This window comes from Myotis daubentonii, chromosome 6 (genome assembly GCF_963259705.1).
Source record: "Myotis daubentonii chromosome 6, mMyoDau2.1, whole genome shotgun sequence".
Lineage (NCBI taxonomy): Eukaryota > Metazoa > Chordata > Mammalia > Chiroptera > Vespertilionidae > Myotis > Myotis daubentonii.
The window spans coordinates 90894498-90913766 of record NC_081845.1 but is presented as its reverse complement, the minus strand read 5'-3'; the positions used below and the strand labels follow the sequence as shown (position 1 = coordinate 90913766).

The 19269-nt window shown below is 37.7% G+C and overlaps 1 protein-coding gene and 1 non-coding gene across 3 annotated transcripts in view; one reads left to right on the top strand and one right to left on the bottom strand.

The window, feature by feature from the left end:
* Positions 1-19269, top strand: part of ZFAND3 (zinc finger AN1-type containing 3) — a 352681-nt gene that overhangs the window by 39820 nt on the left and 293592 nt on the right. The window lies entirely within an intron of this gene.
* Positions 10558-10664, bottom strand: LOC132237884 (U6 spliceosomal RNA). Its single transcript, XR_009453678.1, has one exon. It is a non-coding gene; the product is annotated as a U6 spliceosomal RNA (small nuclear RNA).

Below are 19269 nucleotides of genomic sequence, written 5' to 3'. Positions count from 1 at the left end.
TAGAGAGGAGAGTTTAAAAAAACTGAGGAAGTTATTGGTTGAGATTATCATTCTTTGAATATTTTACATTTTTTTCTGAAATTAGACTCAAGGGTGGTATTGCGAAGTGTTGCTATATAGTTTGCTTAACATTGTTACATGATATGGTACTTGAAGGAATTCTGAATTTCCTTGATAACTTTACCCTTTTTTTCTTATATGATTAACAGGAAACGAATTAAATCTATAAAGGGCTTAATTTTAAAGACATAATCCAAACATATCTGAATTATTGGAATTAAAGAGACATTTGAAGTTATAAATTGTCTTATCCATAATGTAGTCACGATAAAGCTATTTTGTTGACTACTTGATTAAAAATTTAGGTTATCCAATGGTTTTCATAGGACACTCCCGAAGATTGTTGAAGGCAGACATTTTGAGTACAGGAGTGTCTGAGATACTGTTGGCACTCTACTTGGTCGTGGATTATCCAGTGGCCTGTGAATTTGCTGTGTTGCTTGAAGAAAAGAGGTTCTTATTTTTACTTCTGTCACTGTAAATGTCAGTGAGAGATACTACTGTCGTCACTGACTTTCAGCAGTAGTAGGTCAGGTAAGAAATTCACCAAGCCTTTTAGGAACTTGTGTATAAAGGTCATTGTGTTATCATGAAACATATGGGCTCCTTTATAAAGATCTGGGATGTTTACATAGAAAACAACTCCATTTGTGGAGAAGGCTTATTTTATCTTAATTATTTTCTGTGTTGTCCTAGAGAAATGATGACTTACAGTCAAATGTTCACCTTTGGGGAATACAAAAAACTATGCATAGAAATAATTGGTGTATAGGCAGCTGGGTGGCAAAAGTTAGTTTAAAGAAAATTCCTTCCTGTCTTTTTTTCCCTGTAGTTCTGTTAGAGATTATTTGAAGAGACTTGAATTTCCCTGTGTGCTTTGAAGTGAAGTGCATGTTGTGCAGTAAAGAAGCAAATCCAACCTCATTGTGGAACTTGCTGGCTGTGGGTGTATCACAGATGGAAAGATGTTAAGACAGCATTCATATTTTCTTGCATGAAAAATTCATATGAATCAGAAACGCAGAAGTGGCCATATCATCTGGTTTCTCCGTTAAGGAGCTGTGGTCCTAAGTTTCCAGCTGGCAGCTGCTCAATTAAGGCATTGACAGGTAGCAGGTTAGAGATACCAATTTAAAAAATACCTTGAATTACCTTTATCTGCTGCATTTTAGACCAGTGGTTTTACCCTTTCTTCTGTGTGGCACAACTATTTTGAGGAAAGGGGATTTGAGGTTCTTCTTAATGTGGATTTAAATTTTTTTTATTCCACATTATTATTACTTATCCTATTGTATTCATCAACTAATGAAATATAATAGCCATTTGAGTATCTTACTATTTGGTGTAATCACCTTAAATGAGTGAAATGACTGGAAAATTTTAAGCATTGCCACACCAGGGACTAGCACTCAAACCTTCGACCAGTATACTAAAGTCTATCTGTTGTGACATGAGCCTGAAGATAAGAGACAGCATACTATAATGCAGGGGTCCTCAAACTACGGCCCGCGGGCCACATGCAAATACAAATATTGTATTTGTTCCTGTTTTGTTTTTTTACTTCAAAATAAAATATGTGCAGTGTGCATAGGAATTTGTTCATAATTTTTTTTTAAACTATAGTCTGGCCCTCCAACGGTCTGAGGGACAGTGAACTGGCCCCCTGTTTAAAAAGTTTGAGGACCCCTGCTATAATGGAAAAGTACTTTAGGTTAAAGACTGGATTCTAGTACTAGCTTTCTTATTTGGTTGTATGATTTAACATTTCTGACTCAGAGTTGCTATTATACCAAATGGGACAGTAATATCTCCCAAGTCCCGTCCCCCCCGCCCCCCATCCCCCGCCCCTCTTAAACAAGGTTGTTGTAAGGACCAGTCAGATAAATAAGCACATACAAATGTTGACTATTATTATTGAGGTTACTGCCACTTGGAAATTAAGTATGATTTAGATTTGCTTAGATGACTTTATTTGATTGAAGAAATTTCTTTTAATTCTAAACCTAATTCTTTTAGGTTTTCTTTCACAAATGTGTATTGACTTTTATCAAATGATTTTTTGAAATGATCATATGATTTTTCTTCTTTATTTTGTTATATGGTAAAAGAATTTAGCTGTTGTCCTGTAGGAGTGATAGTTGAATAGAGAGACAAATAAATAATCTTAATATTTATTATTATTGTGGCTTACAAAAGATGTAGTGGAGATGGAGAGAAGAGTAGTAATGAAATCAACCTGACAAAGTCAGGAAGGTTCTCTGAGGAACTCAGCTGAGGTGCAGATTTGAAATTTGAGGAAAAGGAAGGAGGGGAGTGGCACATCGTAGGCAGAGGGCATGGCCCATTGTTGTGGGAGTATGGGGTGCATATTGGAGGTTGGTAACTAGAGATGTGTGGCTGCTATGCAGGTGCAGGGTTATGAAAGGAGCCTTCCATGCTATATTAAGGTTTCTGTCTTGTATGTGGGTATGAGGAGGAAAAAAAGAATGTATTCTGCAGTTGTTAAGTACAGTGTTTGTTGTGTATCATATAATAAAAGGGTAATATGAAATAGACGGAATGGCAGAACAGCTGAACAACCAACCAAAATGTAATATGCTAATGATATGCTAAGGCTGCTCAACCACTCGCTATGATGTGCACTGACCACCAGGGGGGCAGACGCTCCGACTGGTAGGTTAGCTTGCTGCTGGGGTCTGGCCAACCAGGACTGAACGAGACGGGCTGGACATGCCATTTTTGCTTTATGTTTTGCAGCCTTATGAACAAGGCTCATATACATTTATTATTGTCGTATTTCTTGATGCATTGACCTTTTATTATCATGAAATGTCCCTCTTTCTCTCTGGTAATAAAGTCTACTACTTCTGATATGAATATAGCCATCCCAGCCTTCTTCTGTTTCTTACTCTTTTGTTGGTATGTCCTCTTGGACCCTTTTACTTTCAAACCTCTTGCTTTGTGTTTAAAGTATGTCTCTTGTAGACAGCGTGTATTTTGGTTCTTGTTTTTTAAACATTCTGACAATATCTGCTGTTTAATTTGGAGTCTGTTAACATTTAATGTAATTATTGATATGGTTGTATTTAGATCTACTATTTTAGTATTTGTCCCAGCTCTTTTGTTCCTTTATATTTTCCTGGCTCTTTTGCGTTAATTGAATAATTTTAGGATTCCATTTTAGTTTTTTGGCATTTTTGCTATACTCTTCATTTTCTTTTAACAGTTTTTGGAGATACAATTTATATACGATTCACCCATTTAAAGTATATAATGTATTTTTTTAAAATTATATTCATGTAGTTGTACAACTATCAACACAACCTAATTTAGAGCATTTTGTCATCCCTAAGAAAAATTATGTACCCAGTAATGGTCACTCTGCATTTCCTCCTATCCCCTTGCCCTCACTTTAAGTAGCCACTAATTTAATTTCTGCATCTATGTATTTACCTATTCTGGACATTTCATATAAATGGAATCATAAAACATATGGCCTTTTACACCTGGCTACTTTCACCTAACGAAATGTTTTAAAGGTTCATCTATGTTGTTACATATGTTAGCATTCTTTTTTTGGGGGGGGGGGTACAGAATAGTATTCTATTGTGTGGTTATGCTATGTCTATTTATTATATTATCAGTTAAATTTTGTAAGTACGATTATAAGTAATGCTGCTATGAACATTTTTATACTAGTTTTTGTGTGGATGTTGGTTTTCATTTTTTTAAAATAGTTTTTTGAGAGAGAGAGAGAGAAACAGAAACATTGATTGGTTGGTTGCCTTTCAACTCACAACCCATGTATGCACCCTGACTGGGAATTGAACTGGCAATCCTTTAATGCATGGGACAATGCTCAACCAGCTGAGCCACTCTGGCCAGGCAGTCATTATTCTTTATGAGAAGTTACATTGTTGTTTTCTTGTATGTGATTTGTCATTTTTCTTTGGCTGTTTTAGAAACTTTCTCTTTATTTTTGGTTGCTGGCAGTTTGACTACTATATACTTAGGTGTTTTCTTTGTAGTTGTGTTGCTTGTGGTTCACTGAGCTTCCAAAATCTGTAAATTTCCATCTTATATTCCATTTGGAAAAATTTCAGCCATTATTTCTTCAGATATTTTTTCTGCTCCATTTTCTCTCACTTCTGATTATAGGACTCTGATTATAACTATTACACATAAGTTTAGACCTTTAATATTGTACCACATATGACTGCTTAGTTTTCTTATTATTTTTCCCCTCTCTGTCATATATATAGGATAATTGCTATTGATCTTTCTTCAAGTGTACCGATTCTTCTGCCATCTTTATTCTGCATCCAATGAATGTTTTAATTTTGGATATTTTTTAATCTAAAATTTTCATTTGGATCTTTTTTTAGTAGTCTCTATTTCTCTGCTGAGATTTACTATTTGTTAGGAGCAGTTTTCCTCTTTAATCCTTGAGCATAGTTATAGTAGTTGCTTTTAAATTTCTTGTCTGTCAAGAAAGACTGAGGCACTACCTTAGGTTGGAGGAGACTAACAATACATGACAACTAAATGCAATGTGGATAGCTCGGATTGGATGCTGGGCCAGAAAAAGAATATTACTGGATTGAGTGACAGAATTCACATAAGGTTTGTAAATTTGTAGTTAATAGTACTGTATCATTAACTTCCTGGTTTCTATTGCTATATGAGACTTATTTAAGATGTTAACATTAGAGAAACCTTGAAGGTTAAAAAAATTATTTTGTACTAATTACAACATCCAGGTTATTTTGTTGTGGGTCTCTATGAACATTTTCTTTACACTTCTGTGATTCACGCTTCTCTGTTTCTTTGAATGTCTGGTAATTTGGAATTGCATCTTGGGCATTGTGAACAATTCATTATAGAGAATTTGGATCTGTTGTGTACTTCCAGAGAATATTGATTTACATTTTTGTTTTAGCAGGGTGGGTGCAAACTCCAAATTTTACCCTGTGGTCAACAGTCTAGAAATTGTATTTAGTTTTTAGTCTAATCTGAAATGGTTGTAGTCTGTCCCACACATGAATATCTCAGGGATCAACCAGAGATTTGGGACCAAGTTTATATGTGGACTTTGGGATCTCTTCCTTTGTGGCTCTCTCCTTTCCTTGATTTCATCTGGTGGGGTCACTCTGAACTCTGTCCTCTGGTTCTGCATGCTAGGTAAGGGTGTGGTTTCTATCCAAATTCTGTTATCTAACAATGTTTAACTGAGCCTGCCTTCAAGCAAAAGCCATTAAAAAAAGAGAAAAAGCGTCCTCAGTGCTATTCCTTTTTGTGTGTGTGTGTGTGTGTGTGACTCCCCTATAGTCTGCTTTTGATTGCTCACCAGTGCCTTCAGGTATTTACTTAAAAAAAAACAATATGTATATCTATGTCTATGTCTATGTCTATGTCTATATCTATATCTATATCTATATCTATATCTATATCTATATCTATATCTATATCTATCTATATCTATATTCTTATTGATTTCAAAAATGAAGGAAGAGGGAGAGAGAGAGAGATATCAGAGAAACATCAGTGATGAAAGAGAATCATTGAAAAGCTGCCTGCTTCATGCCCCCTACTGGGGACCGAAATTGAACTTGGGACTTTTGCGCATTGTGTCCTTCGCCCGAAATTGAACTTGGGACTTTTCAGTCTGCAGGCTGAGGCTCTATCCTCTGAGGCAAACGGGCTAGGGTGGTATTTACTTTTTATATTTTGTCCAGAGTTTATAGTTATCTTTGGGACAGTTGGTTATATAAGAGCATAAAAAGTTACCAGTATTCTTAGGTAGCAGTGCCTGGAAGTGGAACTTAAATTTTTGGTTAACCTTTCATTGAAATATATATGATACACACACAGATACATACACACCGTGTACCAATCATAACTCTGGAGCTCAAGATGCTATCATAAATTGAATGCAGCTTATGGAGAGAAGTAGTACATTTACCAGCACCTCAGAAGTCCCTTTCATATCCTTTCCTAATTTCTACTCCCACCTGCTTCTCCAAAGTAGCTATTCTCCTATCTTCTAGTGTTGTAGATTAATTTTGCCTGTTATTGAGCTTTGTATAAGTGATATTCTTTGTATATTTTCTTTTTTGCCTGATATCTCTCTTTATGTTTGTGAGATTATTTCATATTATGTGTAGGAGTATTTTGTTCATTCTCATTGTTGAAATGTGTTTCATTGTGTGTGTTTTTTATAACTCACTTATCCCGGAGAACCAAGATGGCGGCATAGGTTAACGCCGGAGTTTGCTGCTTTGAACAACTACTTCAAAAGTGAAACCAAAAAATGGAAGGGACATCACCCAGAACCACAGGAACGTTGGCTGAGTGGAAGTCCTACAACTAGGAGGAAAGAGAAACGCATACGGACACTCAGAGGAGGCGCAGTGCTGAAGTCAAATTCTGAGGTTTGGAGTGCGCGGTTGTTGTTTTCAATCGGGAGGGAGTCGCAGACTCTGAGCTCCAGATCCGGGCGAGTCTTTAGGGACCCAGACTCAAACAGGAGAAGCGGGACTGTCTGGCTTCGGTCAGAGCGAGTGCAGCTTTCTCTCCGAGCTTTGCAGCGGGTGCTGGGACTCAGAGAGGCAGAGCCCCTGGGGACAGGACTGAGAGCCGCCATAACTGCTCTCTCCGGCCCACGCTGTTGATCCTGTGCGACCCGCTCCGCCCAAGCCCTGCACAGAGGCATTTGCTGGATAGCCTCAGGCAAAGGCTAGATTAGCACCTCCCTAGAGGACAGAAGTTCTCTCACTGCTGACACAGCTGATTCTCATAGCCACTTGGCCTGGAGGTCAAACCCTCCCTGGAATTAGCTACAACAATCAAGATTTAACTATAAGACTTCGAACAAAGACCACTAGGGGGTGCACCAAGGAAGCATAACAAAATGCGGAGACAAAGAAACAGGACAAAATTGTCAAAGGAAGATATAGAGTTCAGAACCACACTTTTAAGGTCTCTCAAGAACTGTTTAGAAGCCGCCGATAAACTTAATGAGATCTACACGAAAACTAATAAGACCCTTGATCTTATATTGGGGAACCAACTAGAAATTAAGCATACACGGACTGAAATAACGAATATTATACAGACGCCCGACAGCAGACCAGAGGAGCGCAAGAATCAAGTCAATGATTTGAAATGCGAGGAAGCAAAAAACATCCAACCGGAAAAGCAAAATGAAAAAAGAATCCAAAAATGCGAGGATAGTGTAAGGAGCCTCTGGGACAGCTTCAAGCGTACCAACATCAGAATTATAGGGGTGCCAGAAGATGAGAGAGAGCAAGATATTGAAAACCTATTTGAAGAAATAATGACAGAAAACTTCCCCCACCTGGTGAAAGAAATGGACTTACAGGTCCAAGAAGCGTGGAGAACCCCAAACAAAAGGAATCCAAAGAGGACCACACCAAGACACATCATAATTAAAATGCCAAGAGCAAAAGACAAAGAGAGAATCTTAAAAACAGCAAGAGAAAGAAACTCAGTTACCTACAAGGGAATACCCATACGACTGTCAGCTGATTTCTCAACAGAAACTTTGCAGGCCAGAAGGGAGTGGCAAGAAATATTCAAAGTGATGAATACCAAGAACCTACAACCAAGATTACTTTATCCAGCAAAGCTATCATTCAGAATTGAAGGTCGGATAAAGAGCTTCACAGATAAGGAAAAGCTAAAGGAGTTCATCACCACCAAACCAGGATTATATGAAATGCTGAAAGGTATCCTTTAAGAAGAGGAAGAGGAAGAAAAAGGTAAAGATACAAATTATGAACAACAAATATGCATCTATCAACAAGTGAATCTAAGAATCAAGTGAATAAATAATCTGATGAACAGAATGAACTGGTGATTATAATAGAATCAGGGACATAGAAAGGGAATGGACTGACTATTCTTGGGGGGGAAAGGGGGGTGGGAGATGTGGGAAGAGACTGGACAAAAATCGTGCACCTATGGATGAGGACAGTGGGTGGGGAGTGAGGGCGGAGGGTGGGGCGGGAACTGGGAGGAGGGGAGTTATGGGGGGGAAAAAAAAGAGGAACAAATGTAATAATCTGAACAATAAAGATTTAATTAAAAAAAAATAATAACTCACTTATCCCTTCTATAAATGGGCATTAGGGTTATTTTCATTTTGGGCCTGTTACAAAAAAGTGCTGTTTGAACATTCTTTTATGTCTTTTGGAATACATGTGCATTCATTCCTATTGGGTATGTACCAGGTACTTGAATTACTGGATCATAGCGTCTGAAACTTTTATTCAACTGTAGTAGATACTGCCAAACAATTGACAAAGCAGTGTTTTTTTTGTTTCCAAATTTGTAAGTGCTTTAATAGTATAAACTTACATACATAAGCAAAGCATGGTACCTTCTCGTGGTGGCTCGCTGGGAAGAAATCCACACTCCTCCCAGTGAAACCAAAGTGTGGGATCTGTGAGTCTAAGTTCGTTGTCTCTCGAAATCAAAGAATGAAGTCATGGATAAAAATGGTTAGTGGAACTGAAGTTTATTGAGAGAAGTCAGTCCTGGAAAAGGTACAGCTGGGGTTCCATGTTGCAGTTGAGTGTTAAAGTCTATTAGTCCATTTGTAGAGTCCCCCATGGCCATAAGCCACGTGGGTGCAGGGGTGTGCTCCCCGCTACAGAACATCAGGAACCCATTGCTTGTTAATTGTTTTTTAATGAACAAATATTAGGAGGTTTTAGCTTTTAGGAAATTGGAACCAAAGAATTATTGCAAACACAATTTAGTATTCTTTCCATGTGTTAACCTCTCGCGTTTGACTAATTGGTGGTTTGATAATAAAAGGAAAACACAGATCTAATTCATATATATCGCTTGCTTGCTTGCTCAGGCTTATTGAATTTTATTGGCATCATTTATGTGGTTATGATTCTTGGATCTATCATTGACAGTGATATGATGTATTTTATCTAGTTTTATCAGTCACATAAGTTCTGCTAACATTGGTGGGCTTATGAGGTTCATGGTCCAAGAATATGTTAGTTGTTTCAATTAAAATTGGTACAGCTTATTTATTAACTTATTTTATAATGTTTATAAATATTTTATAATTTTCATGCTTATTATATTTTTTAGTTTGATGAGGCATTTATATTTATTACTTGATCTACACAAAGTAGCCTTGGAATATAGGTGTGATGCAGCTAATTTTTCTAAGAAAAGCAGGATACTGAAGAGCACCTGAAGGAAAGATGGAAAATGGTAGCAGATTGACCTATTTGGTGTCTATGCATATCAAATGGTGTGATGCTTTATGACACAGTAGTTATTCTTAGACTGGGAAACTTTTTCTGTAAAGGTTTAGACAGTAAATATTTTAGGTGATGTAGTTTATGTTGCAGCTACTCAACTCTTCTATTGCAGCCCAAAAGCAGTTATAAGACAATACATAATGAATAAGGGTGACTGTGTTCAAGTAAAACCTATTAACACTGAAATGTGAATTTATATAATTTTCTCATGTTACAAAATAACATTCTTTGATCCCCCCCCCACCCCCGACTGCTTGAAAATGTAAAAATAATTTTTATTGGTCTGCTAAGGCTGCTGTAACGAAGCACTACAAACTGCCTTGCTTATTAAATAATAAATATATTGCCTCAGGGTTCTGGAAGCTAGAAGTCAGCATTCAGGGTATTGCAGGATTGGTTCCTCCATATGGATATAGACTTAACTTGTAGATGTTTGTCTTCTCTTTGTGTCTCTTCATATGGTCTTCCCTTGGTATATGTCTGTACAAATTTCCAAGTCATACTGCATTAGAGCTCACCTTGATGAGCTCATTTTAACTTGATTACCTCTGAAAAAACCCTATATCCAAATAAGGTTACATTTTGAGATATTGGGGGTGAGGGCTGCAACATATTATTTTGTGAGGGGGTAACAATTCAATCCATAATAATCATTTTTACCCATGGGTCATTAAAACACAGGTGGCAAGCTGGACTTAGCCATCTGGCTGTGCTTTATTACACTTGGCTTCTCTGATTGAGGCAGAGCTGATATACCTGTGGGATTTCCAGCTCCAAAAACTTGTCCAGGTGCACCTTTGGGTGAGATGGCTAATCTTTTTTTTTTTTCCAGTTTTTTTAATTATTATTATTATTAGTTAAGGTATTACAAATGTGTCCTCATCCCCCCCATTAACCCCCAACCTCCCCTCCCCCCGCCCCGCACACTCACGATCCCATCCCCCTGTTGTCCATGTCCATTGGTTTGGCTTATATACATGTATACAAGTCCTTCCGTTGATCTCTTCCCCTTACCCCCGCCCTCCCCTACTTTCCTTCTGGGGATTGATAGCCTGATCGCTGTTTCTCAGTCTTTGGATCTGTCCCTTTTCATCAGTCTATGTTGTTCTCTATAATCCACAAATGAGTGAGATCATGTGGTATTTATCTTTCTCTGACTGGCTTATTTCACTTAGCATAATGCTCTCCAAAAAATATGGAACGCTTCACGAATTTCCGTGTCATCCTTGCGCAGGGGCCATGCTAATCTTCTCTGTATCGTTCCAATTTTAGTATATGTGCTGCCGAAGCGAGCACGAGATGGCTAATCTTGTGGACTCTTCAGGTTCAGTCATCGGTTTCATCTTTGAATATGAGGGACAACAGTTTATACTAATTTAGTATAGGATTATGTTGTATAGGTTATGTTGTTTTAGATATATTTAGAATTCAGGTTCAAATAACCATTTTTATGTCTTTAATTGTAGAAAGAATACACTCCCTCTACCCCCAACCTGATTGGAGATGTTCTGGGAGGTGGGTCAGAGTTATAATATATTAGATGATGACCTAGAATAGTGATTTGAAATAGTTGCTCAGTGTGTTCTGTGGAGGTGTTTTTAAGGCTTTCATGAATATTTGATAATTTTATTTTAAAATAAACTCAATTTTAATACGTTGGCTACCACTAATGCATTAATTGTTGCTATTACACTGTCATTTTTGTGCAGATTTCAAAATGTGTAATTTTTTTCATCTTTGTTTAATATGGAGAGCTTCTCAAGGCTGTGAGGTGACCTGTTTAAGATAAAAATTAATCTGTTATTGTTAACTTAGGTATGGGAATCAGGACTTTTTTTAAAAAAATGTTTTCATATATTTTAGAGAGAGGAGGAGGAAGAGGGAGAGAGAAACATCAATGACGAGAGAGAATCATCACTCGGCTGCCTCCTGAATGCCACCACTGGGGATTGAGCCCACAACCCAGCCTTGTACCCTGACTGGGTATGGAACTGTGACCTTCTGGTTCATGGGTCAGTGCTCAACCACTGAGCAATACCAGCTGGTGGGAATCAGGATTTTGGGTTGCCAACTATTGTATTCTTGTTTGTATGCTATTTAATTTCTCTGTATGATTCTTATAACTCTTGATTTCAGTCTATGTTAATCTAATCAGCCTCCCCCTCTAACCCCCAGTGAGTGACTTCATAATATGTGAATGCTTTACATTTGAACTTAGAATATACATATATTTACCCTTGAATACGTCTTTCAATTTTATAGTCATATTCTTTGTAAGGCTTTATTTGAAAGGAAATTTTTTATTACCTGAAAATTTGGAAAATTAGTAATTATTATGTAACTTAATAAGAATAAGTTGAAGCAGTAGATAAAGCAGATTGGTTATTTTAAATTGGGTTAAGCTCTGGCTGGTGTGGCTTAATTGGTTGGGCGTTGTCCCGTGCAATGAAAGGTTGCTGGTGTGATTCTTGGTCAGGCAGGACACATGAGTGGGTTGCAGGCTTAATCCTTGGTAGGGGGGCGTGCACGAGGCAGCTAGCTGATGATGTCTCACATTAATATTTCTCTTTCTCCCTCTCCCTTCCTCTCTCTCTAAAAGATCAATAAAAATATTAAAAAATAAAATTGGGTTAATATCCTAATGAGGAAGGCACAACAAAAATGAAATCAGTTCATTACTAGTTATCAGATTGCTTATTTTAAGTTGGCTTAGTATACTGATGGGGAAGGCACAGCAAAAATGAAGTCAGTTTGTTACTAGTTATCCAAGTTTTGTCTTCTTTTCCCCGACGACTCTTAGAATCCTGTGAATGCTGATTTGTTTCTGCCTTCAACTTCAGTAGGCATACCATGCTTTATTATTTTTTGGTATAAGCTGTTTTAGAGTTACTAGTACCTCCTGAACAGGCAAGAACTTGTTTATGTGGTAGTGGTAAGAGAAGGCATCTCAGTTAGCATTATGGCAAAACAAGTAAGTCTGTAAAGGTCTCGAAACAGATATTTCTTGTCTGTTCTGATAGGTATAGAAGAAAATACAGAAAAGGAAGAGTTCTATCACTGTTGTATATTTTTGGAATAGGTTTTCCTTGCAGTAGTTCCTTTTTTTTGGTTTGTTTTGTTAATCCTCATCTGAGGATGTTTTTCCATTGATTTTCAGAGAGAGTGTAAGGGAGGGAGGGAGGGAGGGAGGGAGGGAGAGAGAGAGAGAGAGGAGAGAGAGAGAGAGAGAGAGAGAGAGAGAGAGAGAGAGAGAGAGAACATCGATATGAGAGAGAGAGACATTGGTTGCCTTTGAACATACCTGATCAGGGCCAGGGATTGAGCCTGTAACTAAGGTATATGCCCTTGACTGGAATTGAACCCGGGACCTTTCAGCCCACAGGCTGACTTTATATCCACAGAGCCAAATCGGCTAGGGCCTTGCAGCAGTTCCTTGTATTTGTTCATGTAGTTGAAATGATCTGTGGTTCTTTTGAGGAGATAATGAGATAGTTAATTTTATCATTGTTCAGCCTTTCATACCAAACCCTATAAGTTTGTAAGGAACAACAGTCAGTTATAGTGTGTGTCTTATGCTATTTAAGAGGCAAAGGGCATTTTGGAGTGTAATAGAAAGAGCACTGAGCCTCTTATGTATGTACATGCTGATGTGAGGCTATTACTGTGTAGAGCTGTATTCCTGTTGGCTTGGAGTTGGATGGTTATTTAATGATCTTGTTGCCTTATTTCTGAGATTAAAATGCACACAGTTATAAATTAGCTTATTGAATTTAGCTATTTTAGATGTTTAGTTATTTTTCTGTAAATTTAAGAAGTTCTTTTGCTTTGAAAGTATATCTGCTCCATTGTGGCATCTCTGGAAATGTATTAGTTTTGTTCCTGCAGCAATCATTTCCTTGAGTGACACATGGGCCCTGGGTTTTAATATTTGTTTATTTATGCAAGCACTTTATACATGTGAATGGAGGGCTGGAGAGTTTTGTATTGGTGTTCAGCAATATGTTTTAAAGACATCTTGATAATCTGTCATAATTTCTCCAGTGGGAATACATAAAGTGGTGACCTTTATTGTTTATCTTTAGCATGGACATATCATATGACTTCCCATTGGTATTTTCTCCATCCTTGTGGGGAGAAAAATTCCTTAGTGTAGCATATTCTCATTTATTATTCTGTAGATATTTAATATGAACCTCAGATAACCATAGAAATGGAGTATTTCTTTGGTTCCTGGTTGTGTAAATACTTTTATTGCTATTTTTAATACATTTTTATTGATTTCAGAGAGGAAGGGAGAGGGAGAGATGGAAACATCCGTGATGAGAGAGAATCCTTGATTGGCTGCCTCCTACACGCCCCCCTCCTGGGGATTGAGCCTGCAACCTGGGCATGTGCCCTTGATTGGAATTGAACCCGGGATCCTTCAGTCCGTAGTCTGACTCTATCCACTGAGCCAAACTGGCTAGGGCTGTAAATACTTTCTTTGAAACTTGGAGAAAGAAAAGAAGCAACTTCAAGCTATTAGGTTGGGAATTAGTATAGTTTCTGAAAAAGGATTTGTATTGATCTGGTTGGTCAGGATTCTCAGAGTAGCAAGGAAGAGACATGAAAATCACAAGGATGGAATGAGAGGTAAAAAGGGGGAATTTGCTTCATTCACTGCGTACCTAATTCCTAATGTTCCTATGAGGTTCTGAAATAGCCAGGAAAGGGGCTCATTTTTGCTAAATGACAGCTAAACTGCTCCATATACCTTCGTATGTATCCTTTAAATCAGTGGTCCTCAACCTTGGCTGCACATTAGAATCACCTGGGAATCTTTTTAAAATCCTGATTTCTGGGCCTCAAAAATCAGGATTTTTAAAAGATTCCCAGGTGATTCTAAGTGCAGCCAAGGTTGAGAACCACTGCTTTAAATTAATCCTACAGACAGGGTTTGATTGGATTGATTTAATATTGCTGTGCCTGGAGCAAACATCCTTGTTGGTCCCAGTTGGAGTGAGAACTTCACAGAGGGAAGCTCCCCATGCCCAGCCTAGGTGTGATTGATTATGAGCCTGAGTGAACTTACTGTTCTTCATTCACTCCCCTGTGACCTATGTAATTACTGGCTTTATGCTCCTAACACAGAACACCTTGGAGGAATTATAGTGGAGAGTGGGATACGATGGCAGGGAGAGAACAGATTGGGAACACTTTGCTCAAAATAATTTTTGTGTGTGGTAGAATGCTTTATAGGTCTTTGGTCCTCTAAGAACAGATTTTATCTACCTCTAATTTTTATTCCAAATGCAGAAGAGGTGTTTTTTTGGGAGGAAGGAGATTGATTTTTTTTTTTAAATTGAGAGGATTGTATGAAATCATCATTATTATCTTTGATTCCCTCATGGATTTGCATACTAGGAGTAATTATTTAGTGTGGTTATGAAATAGATTTTTTTCTGTGTGAAACTAACAAATATGTATGTAGGTATTTCCACGTACCACAACCCAACTAAATGAATTCACTATATAATCAAAGGTACTTGAGTGTGTGAGTTTAAAATTTTGTTTTGCTTATATTTTAAAAGAATTATTAACCAGTTAACTGCCACCCATCCAAAATGGAAACCATCCCCATATCTTCCTTATGCACTAGAATATTTATGAATTTAAGTTACCATAATTTTCTTTACAAACCCAGAGATGTCACTGACAAGTCTGATTTTAAAACTGGGCGACCAGAGTTGATATGCGAGGTTTGCAGCTATAGACGGGCATGGCATATGGGGAAATGGATGAATGCACATGCTTTTTATTTTAATGTGGATGTTAGTAAATTCATTATTAGTAGAAGATGCTATTTTGTATGTTATAAAGATTTTTTTAGAATGCAAGTTTAGTATGAAAAGTAAATAACACTTGGAACCATATAATGTTTGTTATTTATTTATTTTGAAGTAAATATAATAATACTAGAGGCACAGTGCACAAAATTTGTGCACACGTAGAGTCCCTAGGTCTGGCTGGTGATCAGGCAGGGCTGATTGGGGGTCTTCCGGCTGCCAGCCGGGGCCTTCCTTCATTCTGCGTGGCCCCCTAGTGATCAGCGCAGATCATAGTGAGTGATCGAACTCCTGAGGGGATGCTTTGCATATTAGCCTTTTATATATATAGATATTCATGATAGCTCTTTAACAGGTACTGGTTTGGAACTTTTTGAGAGGGCTGTGTAGTAGGCTATACATGCGACAGACCATTAGTGTTAGCTGCCTGGCTGTAGTCTAAGGATTAAAAGCAAAATCTTTGCATTTAATGTTTTGTATATTGGTTTTAAAAAATTCACAAGCTTTTAAAGGTTGTGAGGTATGGGTCATTTTTGTTCAGATAAGAGTTAGGTCAATAAAGCATTTACTAGCATGAAATGTTTTTCTTTTCCCCTTTCTCAGTATTAAAAGAAAGGTGAATGGACAAAATAGCCATTAAAGGATTTAATTTTTAAAAATGTAGCAACAAAAACCACATGCTCTGGCCATCTGTGTTACGGTAAGCTTCGTATTTCAAAACTATATTCACAGCTTTAGAAATAAACTCTCCAGTAGCTGGATGGTATTAAACAAGTGCTTTTCTTTTCTCTATCCTATTGTGTCTGCAGGGATGCTGCAGCAATTCTTTTTGATCTATGGAACTGAAAAAGAAAAATGTTCTAATTTCCTGCTAAAATTTTACCTCAACAGTGAGGCCAGTCAGACACTGGAATAACTTGCTAAGGTAGTTCAGTGAGAATCTTTCCCCCAAAATGTTCCAGAATTGACTTGAATGAGCCACTTGGAATTGAAAATCAAACGGGAAAAATTATCCAGGATTAAGGAATAAAAAAGTCTGTACTGCATGTTTTGAGAAAATATTACCTAAAATCATTATTCAGTATTTAGTTTTTCAAGTATGTTTTGTGCTTTATATACATCTTTCATGAAGGATATATTTAATAATTAAAAGTACATTTTTTTAAAAAAGTTATATAGTTCTAGATCATAAAGTACTCTTCCATCATATATGTTTTGAAAAGTGTATTATTAGATGCCTTACTGTTGTGTGCCAGTGCGTCATACAAGATAGTCTGCAAGGGAGGCTTGGGATTATGATGACTTTTAAATTAAATAGCTGGTGGGTGGTTGGCCAGGCTGTCATGGTCATTATTAATGTCCTATAAAGTGATGCCCAAGATCTAGATTTAATTGCCTATTCTATCTTTTTTGCTTAGACCAGCAAGAGGTAAGATTGATACTAGAGGGAGGCTGTTAGCGCTGGTTCAAGGCTAAGCCTTTAAGCCTTCCACAGATTCCCTTTCTACTAATTAGAAAAGAAAACAGCTGGACTGCTGGAGCTTTGCTGTTTCAGATCGCCTTAGCCCAGAGGTTCTCAACCTGTGGGTCGCGACCCCTTTGGGGTTCGAATGACCCTTTCACAGGGGTCGCCTAAGACCATCCTGCATATCAGATATTTGCATTACAATTTATAACAGTAGCAACATTACAGTTATGAAGTAGCAACGAAAATAATTTTATGGTTGGGGGTCACAACATGAGGAACTGTATTTAAAGGGCCAGAAGGTTGAGAACCACTGCCTTAGCCAAAGGATCTGCTATATAGAGTTTTGAACATAGCAATAGATCACTAAGGGGTTACAAACAGGAATTTTAAGTCTTTGGAACCTTCAGACTGCAGGGATAGAGATTGAGGCAGGGGTGACGTTGAGGATTATTTGTATTCAGAATTTTAACAAATGTAGTTTTAAAAAAATCATTCTTCTGGATGCTAATATATATACATAAAAAGTACAATAAGTTCATCCCAGTTTGCGTGGCTCAGTGGTTGAGCGTCGACCTGTGAACCAGAAGGTTAAGATTCGATTCCCAGTCAGGGCACATGCTCAGGTTGCAGGTTCCATCCCCTGTGGGGGTTGTGCAGGAAGCAGGGAATCAATGACTCTCTCATCATTGATGTTTCTATCTTTCTCTCCCTCTCCCTCTCCCTTCCTCTCTGAAATCAATAAAAATACACTTAAAAATAAATAAAAAGTACAGTAAGTTAAAAAAGGTCTCTGTATGATCACATGAAGACTATAAATCATTGTGGTGCAGGACTTAGCAAGTGATGTATGTCTGGACAGTTTTATTCTTTTCATTTTCTAATAGCCAATTTAATTTCACTGGTATTGCAGCAGAATGTGCCCGATGTTGAATTTTCCAGGTTCTGTAAAGCCTGGTTATTGTAAATATAGCTGTGACATTTCGGGTGCTTTTAAGTGACTGGCCAGTTGCGTGGGGGATGGGGATTTTATTGGAGGGCCATCATTGATAAAAGTATTATTTTTTGTGTCTGACACTAAGGCAATCCAACCATCTTTGAAATAGAAAGGACCAAAGCTGAATTAGGTAAAAATGTTAAAGCTGTTTGTTCTAGCAGTGGCTTCTTCTTTCTCCTCTTATCAGTATGAAGTGGCCAGATTAAGCACTCATCCTTAAACTCTTCAGATTCTGTTTTTGGAGGGCAGCGTTCAAATCCCTTTGCCTAAGGATGTGGTATTTGTTAATGTTAGGACCTTCAGGCCGCAGGTTCCTCTAATCCAGTGGTTCTCAACCTTCTGGCCTTTTAAATACAGTTCCTCATGTTGTGACCCCCAACCATAAAATTATTTTCGTTTGTACTTCATAACTATAATTTTGCTACTGTTGTGAATCGTAATGTAAATATATGATATGCAGGATGGTCTTAGGCGAACCCTGTGAAAGGGTCGTTCAACCGCCAAAGGGGTCACGATCCACAGGGTGAGAAATGCTGCTCCTTGAGAGGATTGCATTGGAAGGTATGTTTTCCATTCTAGGGGTTAGTTCCAGGTGCTCTACTTCTCTTTGGAGAAGGAAAACAGAGATGAGTATAATTCCTGTATAATCCAGAGACATCAATCTCACTGCTCTACAGCTCTTCATCCCCACGTCCCCCAAACACCCCTACCGTTTGTTAGCAGGGCAGAGTTTGTTTTTACCCTCTTTTTTGACATTAGAGAGGAAGTTCAGGACTAGATTAGCCCAGTTCCTTGGATGGGCTACATATAAAGATGATGAAGAACAGGGAGTAGTTGACCAGATCTTTTGGTATTTCTAGTCAGAAATCCTCTGTGTCTCTTTATATTTGTTCATTGTGGAACTTTGGAATTTTTTTTGTCTTTCTCTCCCCGCCCCCCCCCCCCCCAACATTACTCTTGCTCAGGACATTCCAGTGGTTGCTTAATGTTTCACTCTTACTATTCAGTATATGATTATATTTAAAATATCTTACAGTTGGAGTTAAGAAGTTGGTACTGTGAATCACAATAGTAGAAGTAGTGGACAAGGCACATCTGGAGGGTGACTGCATCCTAGGATAATATTATATCACCAGTGTCATTTGTCACTGTAAAGAGAATTAACATTGGATTTTTCTGTTCGTCCTAATTTCTCTCTCTTTTTGCTGTTGATAGTACAGAAAATATACAGATTACAAATGAGTTTTATTTTCAGATGTTTTTTAATAGCTAAGCCTTTAGAAATCTTCATGTCTAAATGTTATTTTCCTTTTATTATCTTCCCCTTCTCCCACCCACCAAGGTAGTTTGCTGTTCTGGAGATTTTCCAGGCCTGGGAACTTTTATCTAGAGATTCTAAAGGTTACACTCATCTTTTTTGTGGAGAAAACCTAGATGACCAAGAGCTCTAGGTTCTTAAGAATTTATATAGGTAGAAAGATGTCTAGAGTTCTGGCATATGTGTAGCTCTTGAAATGGAAAATAATTTTGAGTTTGATCACATGAAAGTGGGAGGTTATTTGGTATGGTTTTGATATTGTTTGGGACCTATCAGGGTTTTACAAGTGGTTGAAA